Consider the following 25,136-nt stretch of genomic DNA (forward strand, 5'->3'; position numbering starts at 1 on the left):
TCAAGAACCAAAGCATGAAATTCATTGAAATAACACTTTTACTACCTAAGTCTAATAAAATGTTAACATCCAGAGTTTAAATCTTCTTTCATTGTGTACAGGTGTTGCAAGGTGAAATAAGCTATTAAATTCATTTCAACTGGTAGGAGTCTCACCATCATAGAAAATTATAGTGGTGAATAGAACTTGTGGATTTTTATCTGACTGTATACCCCAAATTATGATAAGCAGTGATCCCAAGGCCCATTTTTCTCTGAATTAAGATAGTGGGAATCATATTATTATGCACACTCTGCCCTACCTGTTGGAATATTCCAAGCTACAAACAATCACAGTTTCAATCTGAATCTAATCTGCTGCATTATTTATTATCAATCCATTTCAAAGAAAGTCTTCATTTTTGTACAAACAGAATTTTAAGAAGTGCTGAATGTTCTGAGAACATAGAGCTTACAATTTTGGCAAAAAATTTGACTTTTCCCAAACTGGTTTTAAATGCTGCCATTCACTTTTAAATAACTTAAAGTCAAGCATTAGTGGCAATGTTTACCCCTGCATTCCATGGAATCATTTCTATATTAACAGCACCCTCAAAACCACTATTAAGTATAGGCGTCTCTTAAAGAGAAAAACAAACAAACAAACAAAAAAACCCCAAACAATAAAAACACAAAGCAAACAACCTACAAATAACAAAAAAGAAAAAAATATTAAAAAAAAAAAAAAAAAAAGGAGAGAGAAGAAGAAGAAAGAAACAACCCCAACAAAGCCAAACTACAGAAGAGATTCACCCCACAGCAGGAGTTTTTTAGCTGCAGAATGCTGAAATAACCATTTAATGCTGAAAATTAAATTTGAAATAAATCCATTTAGGATTCCATCCAGTTTCACAAAGTAGACAAGGACATTGTAAAACTTAAAGGACTTTTGTTTTTGTTTTCACATAGTAAGTCAAGTTACAACATTCAATCATTGCCTCCTACCCAGAGAAGTGTTGTAGAGCAAACCCAGCACAACATTGTATCAGCCTTACATTTCAGTTATATCCAATCCTTTATTAATCATCACTGTGCTGCTAAATGTTATAGAGATTCTGGGTGAGACCTTCCAAAACACTTAAGGCTTTTAAGTGTTGTGTGACAATTCATGTAACTGCCACTAAAATGCAAATATCCATATTCTGCAACCAGCTCCAGATTCCCATGCCATGCCAAACAGTGAGATATGTATGTGTGCAAGACTACAACATTATCCTTGTGTAATATATACACCTGATTTTAAATCAAGGCTTATTTTCTCTTCTACTGCCTTGAAACACATACCTAACATGATTCATAATGTCTCAAAGAATCACAGAAAGGGTATCAGAAGAGAATGGAATCTCAAACTCCTTCTCTTTTTCCTGCTAGCAGAGAAACACATTTTTCCTTGGCTAAGTGACAGAGGAACTGAGCAGAACTTGGAACTATCAAGTGTGTGGAAAAAGCAGATCCTGAACCAATCAGGTTAAAGTATACTAAAATAAAAAAAAAAAATTAAAATATTTAAACAAACCCCAAACTCTTGTATTCTGTATGACAAAATCTCAGATGCAAGTTTTTTGCTGTATTTCCATATAAATAAAGTGGAGTGTAACCTGGTTATTCAGACCCAGGATGACAATTACAGGGTGACTTTGTTCTAGTCTTCCCTAGATTGCCTGGGGAGATAATGTCTACTTTAGGACTTTACTATGCTTGAGGGGTGCCACAAACAGACCCATACCCCAAATTCAGAGCAACTACAATCTGAGTGAGGGAAAAGCACATATGTAAATGAATTACTGCCTTTTTCATTAACTAGGCCATGGCAAGAAGCTTGCTTGCTCTGCTTATTATTTCAATGCATTGGCCAAAACATTGCAATTGCTATCTCTTATAACCTCTCTGTACAGAAGAATCCTGTAATTTATAATAGTTTGCCGTTTGTTTAAGATTGAGAAACGTGAACTCATGCTAACAGCTACACTGAATAAGTAATTACTAACAAATTAAAAATAAACACCAATCTGATTAAAGGAAAGAGGGTGAAATACATGGAATAGTTGCTGCATATCCCCAAATCTTTCATTCAAAAAAGGAACCGAGAAAATCCAATCCCAGATTTCAACCAAAGTGTTGAATACCTTCTTGAGAGAAGAATCAGAGAAACTGCTGATAAAATCCATCTAAAGAAAATTAAAAATGTTTTGACTGATTCCAAGATGCTCTAAAAGTGCTCTGACTGGAGTCAAAATTTAGGCATCCATAATAAATACAAAAACAAAAAAGAGAAAGAAAAAAAGAGGAGATTTGATAAGGGTGTAACACCTTAATAACATTGCAGGGAAGCACCTGCTCTGAGAAACACTGTCCCAGCTAAGCTCACCTTCCAGGGCCCAACCTGGATAATCCAAGGGGTGGCACTGTTCCTCCTACAACGCCAAACTGCTTTGTTGAAGAAAAAAGGGAACACAGAAAGGCTAGTCACATTAGACGGGAGGGCTACAGTAAATAATGAAGAGCCATGTAGGGACTCCCGAGCAGGAACTACAGTCTCTCATACCCTGTAACACTTGATTATTCTGTGAACATCAGAACAGAACTCTTTGAAGTTTCAAAGGCAAATTCTTGCTTATACAAGATGAAATTATCCAAACATAATTAATACAAAATAGCATAGAACTCAAGAGGCAAAGCAGAAAATCAAAAAAGAATAATCACCTCTTTTTATTTTCCTTCAAAATTAAGTATTAAAATAGGAAGTATGCAGTGAAAAGAAGAAAACTTTCAGAAATCTGTAACCCCTAACACCTCAGGGCATCAGAGAGTTCTTATTTTTTCTGACAACAATCTGTTCTGTACTGTTCTTCAAAAATGTTTCTTTCAAATTCTTATTCTGTGGTTTAATAATTGAACCCAAAGGCTACCATAATGCTTAGAATATGCTAGGCTGCTCGCTAATATTTTTTGAAATTCATTTAATTTTCATTTCTACAGAATTCGCATAGTAAATTCTGTTAATAAGCTACTCAGTTTTATCAACTATGATCTAAAACAAAATTCCATAATTTTTTATATTTATAATTAGTTATGGAGAACATAAATTTCCTGTAGACATAAAGCTAAAATCTCAACATCCCATTAAATTTTTGCTACAAAAAAGTTGGCATTACTAAGATGTCAATAGCCTGATATTTTGATCTAACTTGGATGAAAATTCTAATACTTTAAATAAAAACCCCAAACATCCTTTAACCATCAAATAAGAAATCAATTGTAGTTCTTTTATAAACAGAATTTACTTGTCCAGATTTGTAAGGAATGAAAACCTTAACAATCTAAGGATACACCTGCTTTAAAAGTTACATTTCGGAAGTTAGGAATTCCAGCTTGGCAATCCCAGCATTAAGATGCAGACTCTAGGAGATGTACCCACACCTGTGCAATTACTGCAATTGAACAAAAGAAAGACTTTTTTGACCATAGAAGATCCAGAATGTCTTACTTAAAATTGCTGTCCCACTGACACCCTATATGCAAAGAGCAAAATTCAGAAATCATTCCATATAGGCAAAGCCATAAGAGGTAAGAAATTATGCACTGCATCATATAATCTATATCTTAGATTATTATAAATACAAATTAAGTGCTATTTACTATAAAACAACATAGAAGCTTGCTCTAAAAAAAATCAGTGTTTTACCTTTTTGTACTAGAATACTTCACTGAGATGTTTTTATTTACATTACCTTTGAACATAAACCAGTGAACTAAAGCACCTGCTTGACATCAAACTACAGAATTCATGTAAGTTCATCCAACAAAATCCCCTTCAGAACTTTGTAATTTGTCCAGTCAAATAAAATGTATCCAGATTTTTATAGAAATTGGTAGTAAATTTCTGTTTAGAGGCATTTTTTTCCCACTATACTCTGCCTCATAACCAGGAGTAAAGCAGAAGAGGATATCTCAAGTCCATCAACAGGACCTAGGACCATGCTCTAGATGAAGTTGTCCACTGACTTTTCTCTGGGCTTGAACACATTGCCCTGTCTACAGCCTTTCTGCCTTTTCCTTACCTGGGCCCTCCTGGGCCAACATATAACTCACTAAAATGGCCAAGGCAAAAGTACAAAACACCCACCATCCACTTTATGGGGTCATTAACTCCTAGAACACCATTCTACCTCACTTAGATGTGCTTGGTCATATTTCCTATTGCTGAAATGCTCTCTCAATATTTTCTAGAACAACTGCATTTAATACTGTTGTTCTTCTCTTTAAAGAAAACTGTATAAGCATGCACCAGTTGTGAGCCACCTTGCAAGAATAAACCACGAAACGCAAGCAAATGATGGCTGAAATGAATAGGAGAAAGATGAAATGAAAAAATAATGAAAAAGCTGAATAAGATTCCATCTTGTCCCCACCAGCAATACTAAATGAAAAGCTCAAAGAAATTGGGAAAAATTACCTTTTATTCAAAAATGCAGAGAAACAGATTTTGCTGTTAATATATTCCCTGTACTTGACAGGACATAATACTGTGACCAGGCAGCAGTGACATATGCAGTGATTCTCCTGCAAATACAGAGTGCAAATCCCACAGCCAGGACCTGCTCTTGATGACAGGGTACATGCTAACAGTGATGAATCTTCAGGGTTTTGTCTGCTGGGCAGTGTCCTAGCAACTACATCTATCTCAGTGACTTAGTGGTCCTACCACTTAGCATGCAGAAACGGCAGGTGGTGAAGGAAAATTAACAAAAAAACATAATCTTAATTTCTACTATTTTTTCCAATCTTTGAATGTCAGCTAGGATTTAACATGCAATTCTAGATGCAATGAAAGCACCTTCAAGCCAGATGATGAGCAACCCCATCTCTCACAGAAGTCAGGAAAAGTTCAAGATCACACAACTCTGAAAAGACTTTAATAACCCTTAGTTTTGAGCTTAAAGCAGTTAAAGCACTAAATCCAAACTCTGCAAATTTTATAACCACATTAGAAACTTTTCAGAAACCCAGACTCGAAAATGTTTACATGCAAGTAATTTCCTTTCAGTTACATTTTCTGATTTCATTTTTTGTTTACTGTTATTACACAAAAAGGAGTTAACTAAAAAGTTAATTAGCTATTAAATTTTACGGTAACCAATTTAGTCATCAGCACACAGTAAAAATACTACTATAAACTTTGGTAGATTTCCAAGATTTTATGTTATATAAATTTTCCCCTTCAGCAAAGCTCATATAGACTTGTATTTTTCAAGAAAAATCAGAGTTTATCCAAAAGAAGAGGTGAAGAGGAGCAAGAAATGACTATCTGATAAAACAACGGGCAGTAAACTCTCAGTGAACTTCTGTCAGGAAATTCATAGCAAGGATTTAACTTTAAGACCAAAAGGCAGCAAAGTAGGCCAGCATGAGCTCCGATTGATGATATTGATGACCATGAGTAATCAGAAGACTTGGTTATTGTCCCTAGTCCTGCCACTCTTGTGGGGTGTGACTTAAGCATATTACTTGACCTCTTCAGGCTCCCAATTCTCCCTCTTGCTTTCATTTGGCAGGAATCCTCCATGCCAACTCCTTAGGACAACCACTCTTCACTACAGGTGTTTGCAGTGGATGTTGCACAGCTGAGAGCTCTCCTGAGGTCACAGTAATCACCAAGAGCCCAAGCAGGACATGGCAGATATGGCAGCACTGCTATGACAGCAAAGGGTCTTTGTGCATTAAAGGGTTTTATTTAAGTAGAAAGCTGTCAATAACTCTAAGATAAACTTTTTGCCAACTCTTCTGGAACTATATTTTTGGTATCACTAAAGTTACTACCGAGTATAATAAGGTTTTAATTTATTACTAAAACTAAAATTCTGTAATTATGGTAAATATATCTTTATAAATAGAGTTCATATGTAATGCATCTCTTTTTACATACTTGAATAACATTGATAAGAAATATAGAAACACTTCTGGGACAAAAAACACATACAGCAGACAAAGAGTTACCCAAAAAAAAAAAAAAAATTGGCCACATATTTAGTTCCCAAATATTGAATTTATGCATCAGAGCAGTAATTTGGGTATATCTGAAAGGTACAAGTAAAAGCCACGGTAAAGGCCTGAATCGCTGTGAGCTTGCCTAACTACTCATGACTGTAGTAAGTAACTGATGTAATAGGTCACAGGGAATAGAACATGGAACATCTCTGAACAAAACCACACTATAGAGAATTAGCAAATTCAGTCTGCCTGCCACAAGCTATGTTTTATTCTCTCTCCAACAAAAGATTCAGCTTTCTTGCACAGACTTGAACATACTACCTCTCATTTGAGCAGACTGCTTATTATAAGGAATGTTGTGAAATCAAAATTAAGGAATTATTAGAGTAGACATCAGACTCAGAAATATGAAAAATAAAACCAGAAAGTAAACCAAAAAAAAGTGTACCTTTATGTACTTTTCCACACATATTTCCAATCTTATTTGAAGAAAAAAAATTTTAAAGGAAGTATTTTTTGCTGTGAACTCTTCTGTACATGATTCAAAATATGTTAATATTTCTACTTAATTTTGTTTTCTTTATACAGATTGGGTTTTTATCCTCAGCTTTCTACTGACATATTGACAATAAAATGAAAATTTCTGTTTAATCCAAAAATGTGAAAAGACTGAGATTTTCTAATTAGTGAAAAAATACAAGACCAAAAGTCCCATCTGTTAATGGTGCTCTGTAGCTTGAAGTTAATTAGGTTTGCTGGGAGAGTGCCTGGCAGTATGACCAATTAAAATACATGCAACTTTTCCAATTCAGTATCTTTAGTCAAAAAAAATAGCAGTACTTTCTATCGAAATGTGCCATTTTCTAGAGCTAAGTGGATGGCATTGTATGTCTGTAAATAATTGTGCATATACATTTGGGGGGGCTTTTCTGCTCTCCAATCTAAAAGGTTCTTCCTCCTGATTACCAAGCAGTCACCCAAATTAAGGTCAGATTCAGTGTCTGTATACTGGTAGAGGAGTAACTCTCACAGATTTCCAGTGGAAGCGTGACTGGCTCTACGATCACGCTGAGTAAAAGCGTTCTGTTGGTGACTATCACCCACCAACTGCTGTGGATGTCAATGTCCTCCTCTCCAAGCTCCTCGTGTTCTCACTGCAGGTAAGGGCTCCTAATATAACCCTACTGGAATGGTGATTTAGAAAAACCAGTGATGAACTGTCAATCAGATCCTGCAAAAATTAAAACCAACCAGCTCAGCTCCAAAACCGCACAAAAAGGCCAAAGAACCCAGGCCCAGGGCAGGGTCCCCCTGTCACACACTGCTCAGCACCACTCGTCCTTGGGGCTGATTATTCACAGCCCCATGCCCACTGCTCAGCCCAAGAAAGCCTCTGGCTACTGTGTCAGACCTAGAAACACAGTATGTGGTCGTAATTTTTTCTTTCTTTCTATGTTACTATCCCCCAGGTGTGACAAAAGGGGGTTCATCTCCACATGAAGAATTGGAACCAGGTAACTTCAGCTGGAACTCTTTGTTCTAACAATACTTTGGCCTATCTCTGGCTAAACAAAGCGATCAAGATGAGATAAAAAAGCAAGCAGAGACTCCTGCACTTTTTGGTATACTGCCTACACAAAAAAACATCTCCACCTGTGCATGGGACATCCTGGAAAACATAAAAGTGCACTAATTCCTGGAAAGAATAAAAGACAAGATATCACCCCAAATTCACAATCAAATTCTTAATAATTAATTTATAAAGTAATCTGGTGCAACATGATAGTGGAACATCTGGGAAATTAATCAACTGAAATCAAATAAATACATTTACCATTAAAATGCAATGTGTCAACCCACCACCGTATCTGGAATACCACAATACAGAATTGAAAAATCAATAAACTGAAAAAAAAAAAAAAACCACAAAACCACAAAACCAAAAACAAAACAAAAAAAACCCCACCAAGACTGGAAAACGCTGCCTTTTTGAATTAAGCAATTGTCTATTTTTAATTAGTATTTGTAAAAAAATAAAAACCATTAAATACTAATTTTAAGAAAAAACCCCAAACATACCCACAAAAACTAATTTCACAGTTCTTGTCCTGACTTCAATATACTGTACTCCTCATCAGTTACCATTCAGTTTGGAAACTGACAACAAACTAGGAGAACATCCAAGAAACTGTCAAAGAAAGACAGAAAACAAAGAACAGTGGTAAAAATACCAGAAAAGAATAATACAGTAGGGTAAACAAAATGCTGCGTCTTTAAATGCTTTAATCAGAAAGATACTTCTGAAGTAAAGGGATTGAGGTAAGTAAACCACTCAAATGAGTTCGCAAGAAAAAATGTAGTAGGAAATACGGAACTCCTGAGAATTTAGGCCTCTCTCTCCAATTCACAGTACTTTTGTACAATATTATACATATAAACAGTACACTTAAAGGGAGCTCAAGATTTACTGCCATGTCACAAGAAATTACTAAAAGGAAGTATATTTCTTTGTGAATGAGCCACTTTAAGAATTACATTTAATGAAACTATTTACCTTATACATTCAAATTAATACCAGATTGTATGGCAGACAAAAGGAATCCTCACATTCCTCAGTTATTTTGACATTAGTCTGACATGCAACCTACACAACAGACAGTCATGCCAATAAATGTTCAAAGAATTAGAGAAAGAGGTTACTCCCCCTTCCATTGTAAAACTTGGCTAAGGTTTTATAATGGAATAAATTGGTAATTTTTCAGATTTTGTGTTACTCAGATTTCCTGATACTATTCCTGAATTTTCAAATAGCAGAACTCCACGAACACAGAAACAAATACCTCGCAATTTGAACTGTTTAGGTTCTTAGTCACAAGAACCCACACGTACAGCAAAGGTAGAAACAGCTGTGGACATATTTGAAAAATTGGAAGTTCCTGGCTTCAGTAAAGCCTAGTAAAACTTCATTCAAGAAAAAAGACTGAATCAAGAATGCTGAACTCATTCAGCACACAACAGAGCATTTGAATGCTTGTCAAAGAATGTACTTTAAAACATTATGAAAACAAGACACAGAAGGGAAAAGACTCACTGCTAAATGCATGTGACAAGCTTCAAAAAGCGTTTGCTGCTGCAGTACTAACATTACAGCTCTCATCTTCCATGTACCGTTACCTAACGTGTTTTTTTCTTGAATCTTTCATAATATAATATAAATATAATTTAGCCCTTCTATTTCCAGACCAAACATAGTGAGTATAAAAATTTCTGATACTTGCAAATACATTGGTCAACTAGTAATGTAAGTCTAGAAAACTCTGTAACTGTTTCACAGACTTCTAAAGAGAGGTAGCCATCAACAAGACTTTTTTAAAAGGGACCACTAAACCTTCGGACATTCGCATGAGGATTTTCAGGAGCTCCCTGCTCCTAAAGTGAGTTGTCTGCTCAGTGATTTAGCACAGCTTAATGTCAACTACGTCAGAAGCTTTCTGTGACAATTAACAGAGATATCAAACACAGGACCATCAATGAGCAAAAAGAACACAGGAAACTACATTACATAGGAAGTGGAGGAAACTTGGCGACAGAACTAAAGTGCACACTATTTTTGAAAGTCACCTTTTTAGGCATCTTTCTCCTCTTTTTTCTCTGCCGCTGTATGTCCTTCAGTCATTTTGCCAAAACTGATAGCTTTGACTGATACCCACAAGAAAATCTCTCTCATACCAATCTGCTTTGAAGATCGAAAAATTGACTTTTTTATCAGTAGGAATAAATCTAAACCTACTTATTAATCCAGTTATACATGAGAATTCGTGAATACAAAAACCTGCCTTTAATTAGTGTACAAAAGAAAATGTTAGAGAGCAAGTCTGAGCAATATAAATTGTAACACTCACTAAATTTTAATCATTTAGTCATTTAGTCTTAAGACGTCTGATAGTTCTAAACAAAGGCATAAACCTCAAGAGTTTAACAGAGGCTATGTCAAAATATAATTCTTATCAGACCTCTCAATTTCCCACAGCAACAAAAATATAGACAACGTGAGCTCTTTTGGTTTTTAGACTAATTTGAACTGAAAAGCCTGTCAATTAATTATTTGACACAGTCATTGATAATGAGGTGTAAGTTCACATAATAAGAAAATATAATTTAGCAATCTTATTGGAGCAGCTAAACCTAAAGTAGACTGTTCAGGGTTGTGGTGATCTTAGTTTATGGGTAAGCATTCACAGTAAGACAGCTATTCCCAATGGGCTTTGAAAGTACATGGAAAAGATGTGCATACAGTGATTTCTGCAACTTAAAAAACATGAACACATTTTTTCCTTTTATCTTAGGTAAAATCTGCATAAGCATAATTATATGCTACTATTCACGCTTTAGTGCAAGACTGCACTGATATGCAGACCTTGATATTTCAGAGAAAGGCAAGGAAGCCTTTGATGCCATCAGTTACAGGCACTGGTGACTTCCATACTGTAATTGTCAAGGTGACAGCATGTTGTGAATATTGTTAATCTGAAATTATGATTCAACATTAAGTACCAACTGATAGGAAATTCACATAAAGTATGAAATCAAATCAGTGATTTGCAACTATCACTAAAGACCGATGCAGAAAACAAATGATGCAGCAAGCAAATGTAAAAACTATTTTTACACAATGAACCTTTTCTCTCAGTGAATGTTTTTTTCTCAGTGGTGGGATGGAAAGACCAGTTTCTCTGTTAGGATGCAAAGACTGATTTATTCAGCCAACCTGCTCTCTGCAGAGGATCTCTCCTGTTTTGCTATGTACTTATAATTCTAAAACTGAGAGCTTTATTGTGAGCCTTTTTCTATATGGTTTGGAGATAAAATAATATAATCACATGGCCAAAGGCCTGCAGAATGAACTTCAAATGTAACTCTAACAGCCTTGTATAGTACCCTTACTTCTAAAAAATGCAGCAGTGACCACTAAATAAAGCCTTGAAACCAACTGTTACCTCAGCAGTCTTTTTCTCCTGCTAGCAACAACACTGTCAGGTCCTTTACCGTTCACCCTCTGCTGTCATGGCTTTTGTTATTCTTTTTATATAACATGAAGAGTGTAATTAAAAAACAAACAAACCAACAAACAAAAGCAACCCAAACAATCTTCTCAAAATCCTCCTTTCCTCTGGGTGCACAGTCTTTGCATCTTTATCTGGCTTCCCTAGCCTATAGTATTTCTCATCAGTATCTTTATTTTTCATACAGACACCATCTTGAGGGTAGAGACAAAGGAAACTGCCTGCCTTCCCGCCTGCTTTTAGAGTCCCTTGTAAAAGTCTAAGAATGAAAGGACACTGAGATTCATTACGGTGTGGTCTTACTCACAGGCATAAGAGGGTGGAGAAGGAGGAACATCCAACTTCAGCTTATGCTCTGTCTCATAAATATCAGTTGGTACATAATTTTTCCCCTTTTCTGCATGCTTGCTTCAGCCTATAGTCTCTTTCTAAGGCAGTTCTAAAAACCACCAAAAAAACAAAATTGGGAAAACTACCAGGTAATCACATACCTGTCATGGTGAAAAATATTTATAAGAGATATTACTACGACTCCACATCCTTATGTTAATACGCAGTTTTAGTTCACATTTTAACAATACTACAGAATGGGCAGAAGTTGAAAGTATATAATGGGTTTGAAGGTTGGTTTTTTTAAGTATTGCAAGAAAAAAAAAAATTTTGCATGAACTACAAAAAACATCCAGGACCAAACCTTGTGAAAGACAAAGTGGTTTTCTCTGACTAAGTACTGCAGAACCTGGCTGAGATTCTGGTAAGGCAAATTATGCCATTAAAGTGCAAACCCTTTTCTTTTAATGTGCTTTCTTTCCCTGCCTCCTGAAACTCTACTTACTATTGATCTCCTACAGAGATTCAGTCCTACGTTGCTTTATTCAAAAAACATTTCATTTTAATAGGTTGCCTTTCTAGAGTCTATTTTTAAACAGAAAGTTTGAATACCAGATGTCAATGAAATTACACCTTTATCTGTAGCAAGAATTTAAGTCTTTAAATTGGGACAAGTCTTTAAAGTGGGACAAGAAGTTTCTCTCTCCCAGCTGTAGGCCCAGCTGCATTCCTCCACTGTGCTACAAGCAACAATCCCACTTTTCTGATGCCCAGCCTCCCCCTAAAGGACACTGCTCTTGTCTAGTATAGGAAAAGCTGGCAGATAAAAGAGAAAGACCATCAGGGTGAGTGAGTGGTATATTTTGGTTTTCCATGAACCCAAAATCTCATCAACCCCCTGGGTTTTGCCAATGACCACCTTGCTCCTCTTTTCCACTTCACTACACTTACAGCCCCACATACAGGACCAAAAAGTGGGGAAAAACCAAAAAAAAAATTAATAAAAGTAGTCCAATGACACTTCAAAAATGGCAATAACACTTGAAAAGTGTTTATACCAAATCTGCAAATGAGAAATATTTATTCTGCAGTGATGACATGGCACAAAAATGAATACTATCAGGTCCTAACACTAACAAATTATTTGTTTCCTCAACAGCTTGGCTGACGTGTTTCCTTTCTGACTCTCAGGCAGAGCTGGAAAACAAAGCTTTCAGCATTCATGATTTCAAACACTCAGTTAAAATTTCTTTTGCTGATTGCCTAAAACCTCAGAACGCCTCTGTGATCAATCTTAAAACAAAGGCCTTTGTAAAAGCATGCCAAGGCAGATTGTTGACTCAGAAAGGAAGTCCACATACCGACTCATTAACATGACTGCCAGCAGCACTGACGCAGTCCTTGGAGAGATCTTGCTGAAGCAGTCTCTCAATCCATAGTTTGGTTTCTTATCATGGTTACAGGTACATTAGACACCAGGAATACTGAGCATATATGCTTACAGAAGTGAAGTTAAAGCTGCAGCTCTCCCTTAACTATAAGAACTAGAGTAGGATGTCACTGGTGACAAGACCATGCTGCAGGGCTATTCCACGACATAAAACATTGGCATGAGGAACGGCTGACTGAGCAGAGACTTTGTTAGAACAGGTGACACAGACACTCTGCCACAGACAGTGGAGGTATAAACTGCACAGTGACCAAACACAACTGCCTTATTTTTATACCAGTTCTTAAGCGAATTAGAAGCAAATTACCACTGTACTGAATAAACAGGGCACCTGTTTACATTCCGTTAACTCTGACCACTTTACATAATTTTCCATAACAAATACCAAGAAATGAAGAACGTCTTAATGTGTATGATGACTAAATCAACTTGTTCTTTTGGAAATTTTCAGACAAAACAGCTGTATTTATGTTTGTCACCACTTATTTTAAGAAAAAAGTCAATTAATTAACAATACATCAGTGGAAACTTACATAGATAACAGTCTCGTCAAATATAAGAATTCCATCCTTTTCAGAACAGCCAATAGTCTGTAGAGACATGATTTTTTTAAACTTTTTTCTGTTTAAAATCAGATTCAGGTGTTAAATCTCAGCCTTTGAACATGAGAACCTTCACTGTTATGGCCCTAACTCCTCTCATTTGAGATGTTCAATTTTGTGTAAATAACTGAACATCCTTGGAAAAGGGAACATGCCACATCTCCCACAACCCAGTTAAGTGATATAGTCTGCTCCTGTGTCCTTTTAAGTTTGTATGACTTTTTTCAAGTAATATGGTTTGAGATTCTGGTTTCTTACTTTTAAAGTTATTAGTGTTTTTCTTACATTGGACTATCTAAGTTTGGTTTGCTTTTTTGCCTTTTTTATTTTTTTTGGGGGGGGGGGGTTGGGGGGGGAAGTCCCAGCCTCACAAGTGCCTGAGTAACCAGAGGAAGGGAACTTTGGCTTCACTGACTCACATCAAGATGTTCCAGTGATTTTTTTTTTCCTTTTCTCAACATTAATCTAAACATAAAAAAAAAAACCCAAACCACACTTATTTCTGTATTGATATGAATTCATTTCTAAATACTGCATACCCTTTTCCATTTTGTGTATTTCATCCAGCAACATCAAACTACAGAAATATATTAGTCTCACTGTAAGCTCTCACTGCATTACAGAAACTAAGACAGAGAGAAGAGGTTTATTACAGCTCCCCAGGGCAGTGGTCACAGCAGCAGCCTGACAGAGGTCAAGCAGTGTCTGGACAATGCTTTCAGGCACACGGTGTGACTCTTGGGCTATCCTGTGCAGGGCCAGGAGTTGGACTTGATGATCCTTGTGGGTTCAGCCCAACCCAAGATTCTATGATTCTAATCTAGATTTCTCAGTTTCATTATACTGCATTACTTACGGCAAAGGATATTTGTAGTATGCAACAAATTGCAATAAAATCCAATGCTCACATTATTAATAAATAAAATACTTGCCTAACAGTTTTCCTTCAATGACCAAAAAACTTAAAGGTGCCCCAAAGTATTGGTAGCTAATTTATGTGTCCTCCAGTAGCACTAGATTTTACACAGACCTAAATATTTTTTATTATATTTGGGTTTGGTTTTATTTCATAAAAATATTATTAATAATTTTATTTAGGAAGTAGAAGCTGTATTTTTAAATATGTATGAACAATTAAAATTGTCTCAACAATGTACCCTAAATAATATGCTACACCTAGTGCTCCTGCAGTAATAGAAAGGCAAACTAGAACAATAAAACTCTCTCTCTTGTGCTACAAGGCCAGATGTTTATGGCTAGTAACAAATTCAAATTTAGGCTTTTTAAAAATGGAGCAAGATTTTCACATGAACCATCTTCCACTTCAATAACCTTGACACTAAAAAGTGCTCGGTGAAGTTATTATCTCACCACTTTTTAAAATCAAGTATTTAACAGCAATGAGTCAGTCATCAAATAGTTCTCATTTTGTCCAAAAGCTTCTAAACCCTGTGGCCAAATGAATGGTCATGAATTTGATGTTCACTCTGCAGTCTTTTGGTGCACACACGAACTAAAATGAAAAATGTACATTACACAAGTGCATTGCTATCCCTTTTTCATAGAAAAAAAAAGAAACTGTTATAACTGATGTTAGAGTGGAGTGTTCTCAGTACATGAACAGCATTTGCACACACTGACATAGACTGAAAGTATGAGAATTTTACAAATTTAGTTTCATTTATTCTGTATTTGTTTACATGCACAAAATATTGTCTCTAGCAGACTGTTGAAAATCCCATACTTAAATCTTTTTTAAGATAGAAAACATTTTAACAGACAAAAGCTCCTGCCTTCAACTCAAGCAACTGAAGCTGCTTCGCTGTGATGCAGAACTCAAAGGACACTCTGAAATATTACTTTCAAGAACACTCTGATATGGTAGTGGAAACAGCAAGAATTAAGGGGATTTTATTTCCAAGCCCACACTGTCCATGGCAGTTGAGGATCTCAATGGCCATAAAACTCCCCAGGGCTTGCATGACCAGGTTGAAGTAGTGGGGCAGGGGGTTCCAGGGGTGAATTCCGTGAGAAGCTGCTGGACATTTCCCTATGCTCAGCACTGCTGTTGCTAAGGCTGAGCCCACCACTGATGATGGGGGCTCTGTGGAGGCTGTGTCTGGGAAAAAGCAGGAAGCAAAACACAGGCAGACTTCAACAAGATGGAAAAGGATATACCCAGCATACACATTAACTTCTATTTAACTCTAAAATCCCACATCTTAAATTTATCTGTTTATAGCATGCACATTTTCTTCACAATGTTTCTATCACACCATGCAGACTGACACAGCTGAAAAGTAGGCCATACAAGTTTCTCATAAATAGTGTACTTCAAAAATCGTTCTGGCAAGTTGTTTAAAGAGCCAAGTATTTCTCTGCTAGTCCTTGTGCAGGAAGATGTGCTATCAATCTCAGACCTGTAAGTTTGAAGTTCTCATTGGAAGACCACAATTAAGCTTGATTGTGTGAAAACTGAGCCTGTTTTGAAAACACACAAACATTTAAAAAAATACTCATTTCATACTTATTTTCAATTCTGCTCATTTGTATGGGTGACTAAAATTCACTTGAAGTCCTACTTCCAGTCATGAATTTAAGAGAACCTGGATTATCTTTTTTCCTGCACCAAATCAAACTCAATTTGAACCAACAACTGACACTCAGCTGTCTTTATTATCCTATTTTTTCAATATGATGACGACTTCAAGCTCTTTAATGATCAACAGTATCACAGCTAATATGCATTAGTCAGCTTTTAACGTCACTGCAATAAGGTTGCATAAGCCATGAACTTAAGAGCTCCTTTAGTTGCAGTTTCATGGACTGTAGTTTACCATACATTCACATATTTGAGGTTTTTTCACCATACAGAAGCAACTTGCCCGTTATAATCTAACAATCAAAATTAAACTTCTTAATCAAATTCCTTTTTTTTTCAGCTAAATTATATTGCATATATATAAGATACTATATTATGTTTTACTGATTATTGTATGGCTTTATTGAGTTTTGTATGGTTTCTTGAATTTATAACTTGGCAAGGCCTGTAAAACTGAATAATATGGCAATAATAAATAGAAAACAGATAGAGACAATGTTTTAAATTTGAATGCTAAATATGATGGAAATCAGTGTCCAAATAAGACATTTGCTCAAAAAGCTTAACAGATTAAGCCCTGGTACACTGGCCTTAATTGGTATACACAGAGAGTAAAAAAAGACATTTAACAACACTTGTAACACTTGAAAAATGAAAGAAAATATTTCTACTTGTATGCTATTTTTTCCACTTAGGAATAAAGACAAATTATTGGCATCATTTGGTTCTGAAAGCTTTTTTAAACCTCAGTTCACGGTAAATTTTACAGCAGGAAAGTATTGTCCCTTTGCATTCATCAACTTAATGAACTGTTCCATCCAGTAATTTTTTTCTTTTAAAACCTGCATTTGGCACAACTAAAGGTATGTAAACCTGTATGAATTTTTCTGTATTATTTGGATTAAAAATGAAAGTCCAAGTGTTATTTCAACCATTTCAAAAATACATTTGCAATTCTCCTTTTATTTCAGAAAGTTTTGTATTCTAATAGATAAATGACACTTGATGAGAAAGAAAATTATTTACTGCTTTGTGCAAAGCAAAATAGTATCAAATGCAACTTTAAATGTACCAACTTGTCAGACATCACAAAAATAACCTGCCTGTCATCTATTTCCATCAGTCTCATTATTCTTTTACTGTCTCTACTTTGTTTCCAAGTGAAACTGATTATTACTGCTGAAATATTATCCATTTGGAAATACATCATCTTCTCAAGGGTCTTGATGATGTACTAACTAACAACAACTAACTTCCTTGGTGAGTTTCCACTTTGCAAAGGCACTCATTAAAATTCACAGGTATAAGTGTTTTGTTCTCCTAACAAACACTGGAAAGTGCTGATGGGGAAAGAAAAATAAATTAACCTTCCAAAGTACCTTATGAATAAGTAACAAAACAGAAAGTGCATTATCAGTTTTGGCTCACTGTTCTTAGCTCCAATACGGTGTCACAGCATAACAAGGTAATTCATGTATAATTAGTAGCATCAGTAGCAAAAGGATCACTTTGCATTATGTAAACAAAACCGGCTCTCTTCTGCCTCAGTGTATGCCTTTTTATCTATTCTGCACAGTTGCTACAGGGGCAAAGAGAAACCAATTTTGTTTGATTTCGTGATTTTTGGAGTGAGATTGAAGTTACAAATCCTCTGATAAATCAATTTTGAATTTATAGTCAACAGCCAACTTTATTCTAATGCAATATCCCTGTCAAGCAGTATCTAACTTCAGCATACACTATCAAGCATCTTCCAAACCTTTATGAAACATTAAAAAACAAAGACATTTACAGAAATTTACTCCATACCAACATAATTAACTTTGGCAACTTTTTTGTCCTGTTAAATTACATTCCACAAACTAGAAAGAAGGGACAGCCTATTGCGTATTGTCTCCTCCGTTTGTACATTTTCACCATCTCCTGTTCTCCTTTCTTTCATAGCCTTTCATTCACACACAACTTTTCCACACACATTTTCTTCTTCTTTTAAGGTGTTCTTTAGCCTTTTAGGTAATGAGGTTTTGTGCTCCATGTATGTAGACCACTCTGAACAGGCTTGCCTTTGGCATGACAAAGGGCAGGGTCTGACTCTGCCAGTGTGGACATTCTTAGCTGGCTCCCACTCCTCCCCAGCTTGTTAACTGGCCACAACTGCTCCTTGCCAAATATGCTTCTCCTGCCTTTAATCTCTGCGGGGCTGGCTGAACACAGAGCATATATACTGCATGATGCTTGGATTTACACAGTTATTCAAAGCAGTGGAGGATAAGGATAATTTTATTGAACATACTCGAGATGAAAAACAAAGTTTACATGAAAAGAGAGTATGTTTCCATTAACTAAAAAAGGTTAAGCAGGCTGTGGGCTTTGACAGATTTTTGTTTTGCAAGGTATTAAAGTCCAGACTAGTTTAAAACTTAACACGACATAACTGTATTTTGAATTTTAACCAATCTGCTCACCGTGTTCTCTACTCTTTCTAAGATGGATATATACATTCATACAAGCTCTCAGTTCTCACAAAACCCTGGGGGAAGATTATCACTAATAAAACCTGGCACTTGGTATGTGCTAATTTTCAGCTGTACCCAGTAGAATAGCTCTGAAAAAAAAAAATCCTCCAAATAATTTTATTCTTAGAAAATAAATAATTCCTTAAAATAACTTCAGCTAGGTATCAATCAAGCTTTTTCTTCCAGTTTCAGTAAACATCCTGACACTTGAATTTTTAAATAAAACACTGGCAAACAAAGATGGTGATAGATACAGAATCCAGTCTGGTACAAATAGGTAGGACACATCATTTTCAGGATATGTCAATAAAGCAGATGCTATCCAAGGCCATATCCAGGCCAGCTTCATATAGAAAAGCTACATGAAGTGATATGAAGATCAGCAGCTCCATGGCAACAACTGTACACAACACACTAACTTCCCAAGAAACCAGATATATAGTCAGGCATCTAATGTATAGTAAGATCCATCTGCCCTTTCTTTATTTTCAAAAGTACCTCATTTGGTTCTCATAGAACTAGGTTTGATACCCCAATACTACCAATCATACTCTAAAGAACAAAGCTGATTCATTCTGCCTTGAAAACAACATCTGTGCTGTGTTAATGAACGTGTATCAGAGATGTACAAGTAGCACTCTCTTGGTGTTTTCCAAACTGAGTAATGGCAGTGTGGGGGTTTACTGGGTAAACTAAAGGCAACAAGCATTACTCAGCCGCTGAGGTCTGTCACCCTTCTTATGAAATACTATTTTGATATATAAAATTTCTCATTGAAACAGAACTATTTGGAAGACAGTGTATGAAATTTGAATGGGGATATGTGTGCATGTTTCTTTTTTAATGCAAACATGCACAAAGTTCACACAAACCTCCACTCAGCCTAAGTGAATATGTGGATGTTAAACGGTAAGTTGTACAGCTTTGTCACTCGAAACATATTAAAGAAACTAATACTTATGACAATATAGTTGTGATACTAAGAAATAAAATCATTTCAGAAAAATTATGATGCTACAGTATATAAGATTAGCATGCCCTGATACATATCCATACTTCTAAGCACTGTATCATGAATATGTCTTCCAGATCCCAGTTCCAGTAACACACTTGCCTTTAGCATTTTTCTGTATTGAAGGCATTTTTTCATCTATGAATGGAACTCACAAACTTATTTTTGCAGGGCTCTTTGATTGACGTTACTTTGACCCCAATTTCAATCTGGTTTGGTAATTCATTTTACTGCTTTTAGGAGGAGGTGTGGACATTCTGATTCAATGAGATGCAATAATTTCCAGAGCAGCAGGAGAACATTTTTCATTCTAGAAATGATAATACATGTGGTGGCATTCAGTTTGTGTGAATCCCACCTTCCTTTATTTTTAATCTCACCTGTTTAAAATATTTTTCTGGTGATTAAAATATTCATATCAATGGCATGCCATGAAAACTTATTATTTCATATTTATATTCAGTTTAGGACATTTAAAAATATTTTTAAATTATATTTTAATAATATTTCATAGTGCAAAAACTAAGGACATAATAAGAATCAGACCAAATTGTGATTGATTAAGAAATTATCAAGCTAATGAGATCAACAAAGGGATTTACAGCCTTTCACTTACAAGACAAAGTTTGACAGTACACAAGGTCATGGGATAAGACTTGTTCAACACAATATTCTTAATGAATACACATCCCTCATCATCTCTGCTTACACCAGAAATATTATTTTTTCCTTTGCTAAAACGTTTGAGAAGGTAAATATAAGGATGAGGATGAGGATTGTCTCACTTGAGAAGCCTTTCTCTTGTATATCACCTATCCTAAGTTAGGTTGCTCAGTTTCCAGGCATTTCAATGAATTTCAATTTATGGGCCACAGAAGAAGAAAGAAAACAAGCTTCCAATATACTAAAAATACTGCACAATTCAAATATATTCTAAAAAAATGTAAAATTTATTCGTACCTGCATTTCAAGAAAAAAAGAATTCTTGCAGACTATTACAGAATGGTGAAACCAATTTGAATTTCTAAGTCTTTGTGGTTCACCTTTATTGCTTTATTCTTTGTTGAGGTTCAGCTAATTAAAAACTTGCTTTCTTTAAATGAGGTGAAGTTTGTGTTTTTATTCCTTTTTTAGAAGGGTGGTAAAATCCTTGTAGAAATTTTAAAAGTGTGGCCCTATGGACAAAATGATGTTGATTCTGTGTTCACTTTAATTGGCATCTCTTTCGTCCTTTGTTCATTCTACAAAATCTCCTGTGTCTTTCTTTTTCCTCTCACCCTGCTCTGTTTTTGACTGGTTTTTTTTTCCCTCTGCTTCCAACCCACACTTCATCTCCTGCCAAGGGAATTTTAAGCCATTAATCGCTGTCAGATTTCCATACTCACAACATTTAACCAAATTCAAGAACTCATTCATCCATATTACAAAAAAATAAACGAAGGAAAAAAAATAGAACTACTTGAGAATAATGGAGAGTGCTAGCTTTCTAGAGTTTGATAATTTTGCTTAGTACATAAATACACTGAAGGGATAAACATGCATTAATCAGGATTGAAATTTCCATATAATCACTTTTTTTTTTTTGCTGTAGCTCTTTAGACATTTGCATTAATAGAATCAGAATGTGTACAAGAAGGATGACCCAGAAGTGATCTTGCACTTACTGCAGTATGCTTACTTTTCAGACACTAAAATATTGTTTGAAATGCAGAATTTCATCTGAAAACTGATTACCATCCTAACATGTCCATTGCCAGTCATTAGGAAAAAGACTTCCATAAGAGGCCAGTGCAACACTGGAACAGCTCTCTGGAGGCATTATGGAATCCCTGTTCTTGAAGGCTTTCAAGCCTCCATCAAATAAAACCAGAGCTGATCTCATCTATTTGGTAGCTTACCCCTGCAAGGATTCATTCTCCAATGCTTTACAGAGTTCTCGCAGCTATTTATTAAATCAATCTGTTGTGGTGTCCCTCAGTGAAGGGGAATGAGCAGCCCAAAATCATAAAATCATAAAATATGCTGAGTTGGAAGGGACCCCTCAGGATCACCAAGTCCAACTCCTGGCCCTGCACAGGACAGCCCAAGAATCACACCATGTGCCTGAGAGCATTATCCAAGTTCACCTGAAGAGTAAATACAGCGTAACAGCACTACCACATTGCTAAATTTTACAAAATTCTTAAATAAAAAGACATGATAAACCAAATTGCAGAGTCAGGTAAATACAGAACACTCTTAAATATGATAATGAGAAAAAAAAGGTTAAAAAACAACAATAAAGTAACTACTTTGAAAAAATAGTAACTTAACCTAGCCAGCATATATTTAATATAAATTTGCAATTCAATACCAAGAAAACCACCAGTAAGATGAAGTAGAAACTGAGATGACTACTTCATAAAAAAAGAACAAGTTCAGATAAACTACAAAATGAAATAACGTAGTAATAGCTCAAAACTAAGATTTTGGAAGTCTTTTTGAATTATTTTATTACATCCCTTTCAAGGTCATGATAGTAATGTGGGCAGTTTACTATGTTCAAAGTGAATGATGTGGCTTCTCATAGAAATGTTCCCTTAAAATCAATGGGTTTGGTAATTAAAAAATTATTCCAAACATAAATCTATTTTAATTTAAACAGACTTTTCAGCTGGAGGCCTTAAGGTCATGGTGAAATTTCTTATAAATAGACCTGGACCAAAATAAACTGAGATTAAGCAAGACCTTAAAGAGTTACAGTTAAAGCACTGCCTGCGGAGGATTACAGCAGACGAGCAGTCATGTTTCATGCCAAACGATGACCTTTGTCTAACACAAATGTCACATTCATTTAACAAAGGTGTCTGGACAAGGAGAATGGCATTCTCTCAACTGGTTTTTCTCTAAATCATAGGGATTTGCATATTTGATTTCCTTCAATAAGTGCCACATATAGTAGGGACCTATATTATTAAACTTTGAATGCTCCATTCCACTGAATAAAAAGCCAGACTCACACTCAGGACTGCACTTTCCCTTTAATGCATACGTAACTTCTGACACTACTAATGAAGCCTAATTACACTCATTAGTCCTATTCAACACTTCCTTTTCAAATTATTAATTGCAATAGGCCTCATGCTTTAGTGCAGCATGAAATGAAGCCCACACAAAAGAAAACAATCACCTTCTCTCCACACTATTAGATTTTTTTGTTCATCTTCCAGCTTTGCTTTTTCTAAGAGGTTGGAGGATGGGATCTAAAGAAATCATAAAACAGATTTAAAAATAATAATGTTTATCTAAATTTAATAGTTTTGCCACCTCTTTGTTGACTATTGTATCCTGGTAAAAAGAAGTGGGAAAAAAGGACATCTTGCCATGGATTGACTGCATGATTTTAGAGCATCTGTCTTCTGCTGGAAACAGACACAGAAGAGAAGCAGCATAATCATCTTGTTTCTAAACAAGTTAATTTATCATGAAATGGTGCAGAAAAATAAACCCTTTGATGGCTAGTAAGTTAAATAGGGCACAAGTATAAATAAATTATAATGCAAAGTACTGGGAAGACATAGAAAAAGAGCCAAAAATGATATGAAATTACCAGACTTCTGCCAGGCTACAGAACCCGCACTGTACTACAGAAAGAAAAGCTACTACCACTGTGAAGTCACTTGGAAAATTATTTCTTTTCTTTTTTTTTTTTTTTTTTTTTTTTAATGAGGCTGTTGAGAACTTGTAAATTTAAATGGAGACTAAAACATTTTTTTCCTTTGTAGGCTGTTCTGCTTTATATTAACGAGGCCATAGCATTGAAAATACTTGCAAATTTATCAACCACAACCAGGGCCTGAGCACTCCATGGTTTTCTAGCACCATCATTTGTTTCTGAATGAGGTTCCAAAATCTGAACTTTGATTTGTTTAACTATCATTGCATCTACTCTGGTAAGATTAATTAGTGTAGCTTCATCTGCCTTACACAGCAGACAAAATGAAAAAACAACATAGAGAAATACAAGCTGTCAGAACTATCTTGGATCTTCTAAATATTTTTATTCCATAAATATAGGATTCTGTATGTGTTTGTTTTTTTCTTAATGAGAGGTCAGTAATGCATATTATGCTGAAGTCAAGTTCACCAACACTTTTCTGTTTCTTCCCTCTGTTTCATCCAACTCAAACTTCACAATAATTATTCACCAGTTCATACTTCTGTCATTAACCCTTACAGATCAGCAGGAGGTTGTCAAGGAGACAGAAATGACAACAGGAGCTGAAAGAATCATCTATCTAAAATAATAAATTTATGCATTTACGGAATGATGTGGTCACTCAAGCACAAAGACAGAGAGTGGAGTAATAGAATGTGACTGTCAATTCCCTCCTCTTCCTCTACATTCTAAGTGGAGATCAAGAACACCACTGCCAAAACTGAGGAATAGCAGAATGATGAGCAGAGAGCTGAGTCTGTGAAAGTCTAGTCTGGAACTATTCTCCTGTATTCATTTCTATTATATTTATTACATACACTACAGAGAAGGATACTATGTCACAGCAAAATAAGCTGAAATCAAGAGAGACATTAGGGCTCACCAAGCAAATTCACCTTGTACAATATCAGAGCTGCTATTTGTATATTATAACATCATAGAAAATATCTGACATGTCAACAATTTCACAGAGCTAAAAAGGAAAACATATAATCACTCAATAGCCTTTTCGTGACTTGAGTCCTGTCCAGCTGCAAACACCTTTATAGGAAACACTTTACAGGCTCGTTAAAGCTTTTACTGCAATGCCACAGTCATGGTAAATCACCCAACTAAATGGGTGTACACATGCAAAACCCAAAGCTGACAGAAGCAGAAGCGTTTTCACTAACACCAGTTCTACTGTGCCTACTTTCACTATCATACTTCGGGCTTCAGAGTCCAAAGCTTTAAGAATCCTGTATAATTAAGTGCTGTAACAACATTTTGAGAAGTTACCAGCATATTCTACCATTAAATAGCAAGCAGTGTTTTGAGTACCCATTTATCTTCTTGCAGCTCCAGGGACACCACAATAAATGTGCTTTAAGCAAGACTGTGCTCCATATATTACACAAGTGCATCAACACCACTGGCATTATTTGTTTCTGGCTATTTCAGGTGGACTTCCCAACAAGATTTCTGTTTAGAACACTACTAGAGAAGAATTTTTATTATTACTATCAGTAACATATGCTATTACTACAATGCATATATTTTTGTAAGAATATTAAGATGATATAAAACTAATATTTTGCTTAGTACAGCAACGGGTTCAAGTTAAAAAAAAAAAAACAAAACACATACAGGCTTGCAAAATGTTTGAAAAGCAGATTGGTGTGAGAGCTGTCTCAAGCAGTTATCACAAATGGTAGTTGATTCTCAGTCCTGCTTCAGGAATGGGACTTGAAGGAACACAACCATATTGCCTGAGCAGCTGAATATTACAAACACCTCCTTTATCTCTGCATATTTTTTGCAGACTCAGACAATCTTAGCCTTCAGAGAAACAAAAA

The 25,136-nt window shown here is 35.6% G+C and overlaps 1 protein-coding gene across 14 annotated transcripts in view; it reads right to left on the reverse strand.

The window, feature by feature from the left end:
• Positions 1-25,136, reverse strand: part of KCNMA1 (potassium calcium-activated channel subfamily M alpha 1) — a 427,658-nt gene that overhangs the window by 231,343 nt on the left and 171,179 nt on the right. The gene's annotated exons all lie outside the window — the stretch shown is intronic.

The sequence above is a fragment of the Chamaea fasciata genome, unplaced genomic scaffold (genome assembly GCF_029207755.1).
Source record: "Chamaea fasciata isolate MVZ Bird 193981 ecotype frontalis unplaced genomic scaffold, bChaFas1.0.hap1 SCAF_9, whole genome shotgun sequence".
In the NCBI taxonomy this organism is placed as follows: Eukaryota; Metazoa; Chordata; class Aves; order Passeriformes; family Sylviidae; genus Chamaea; species Chamaea fasciata.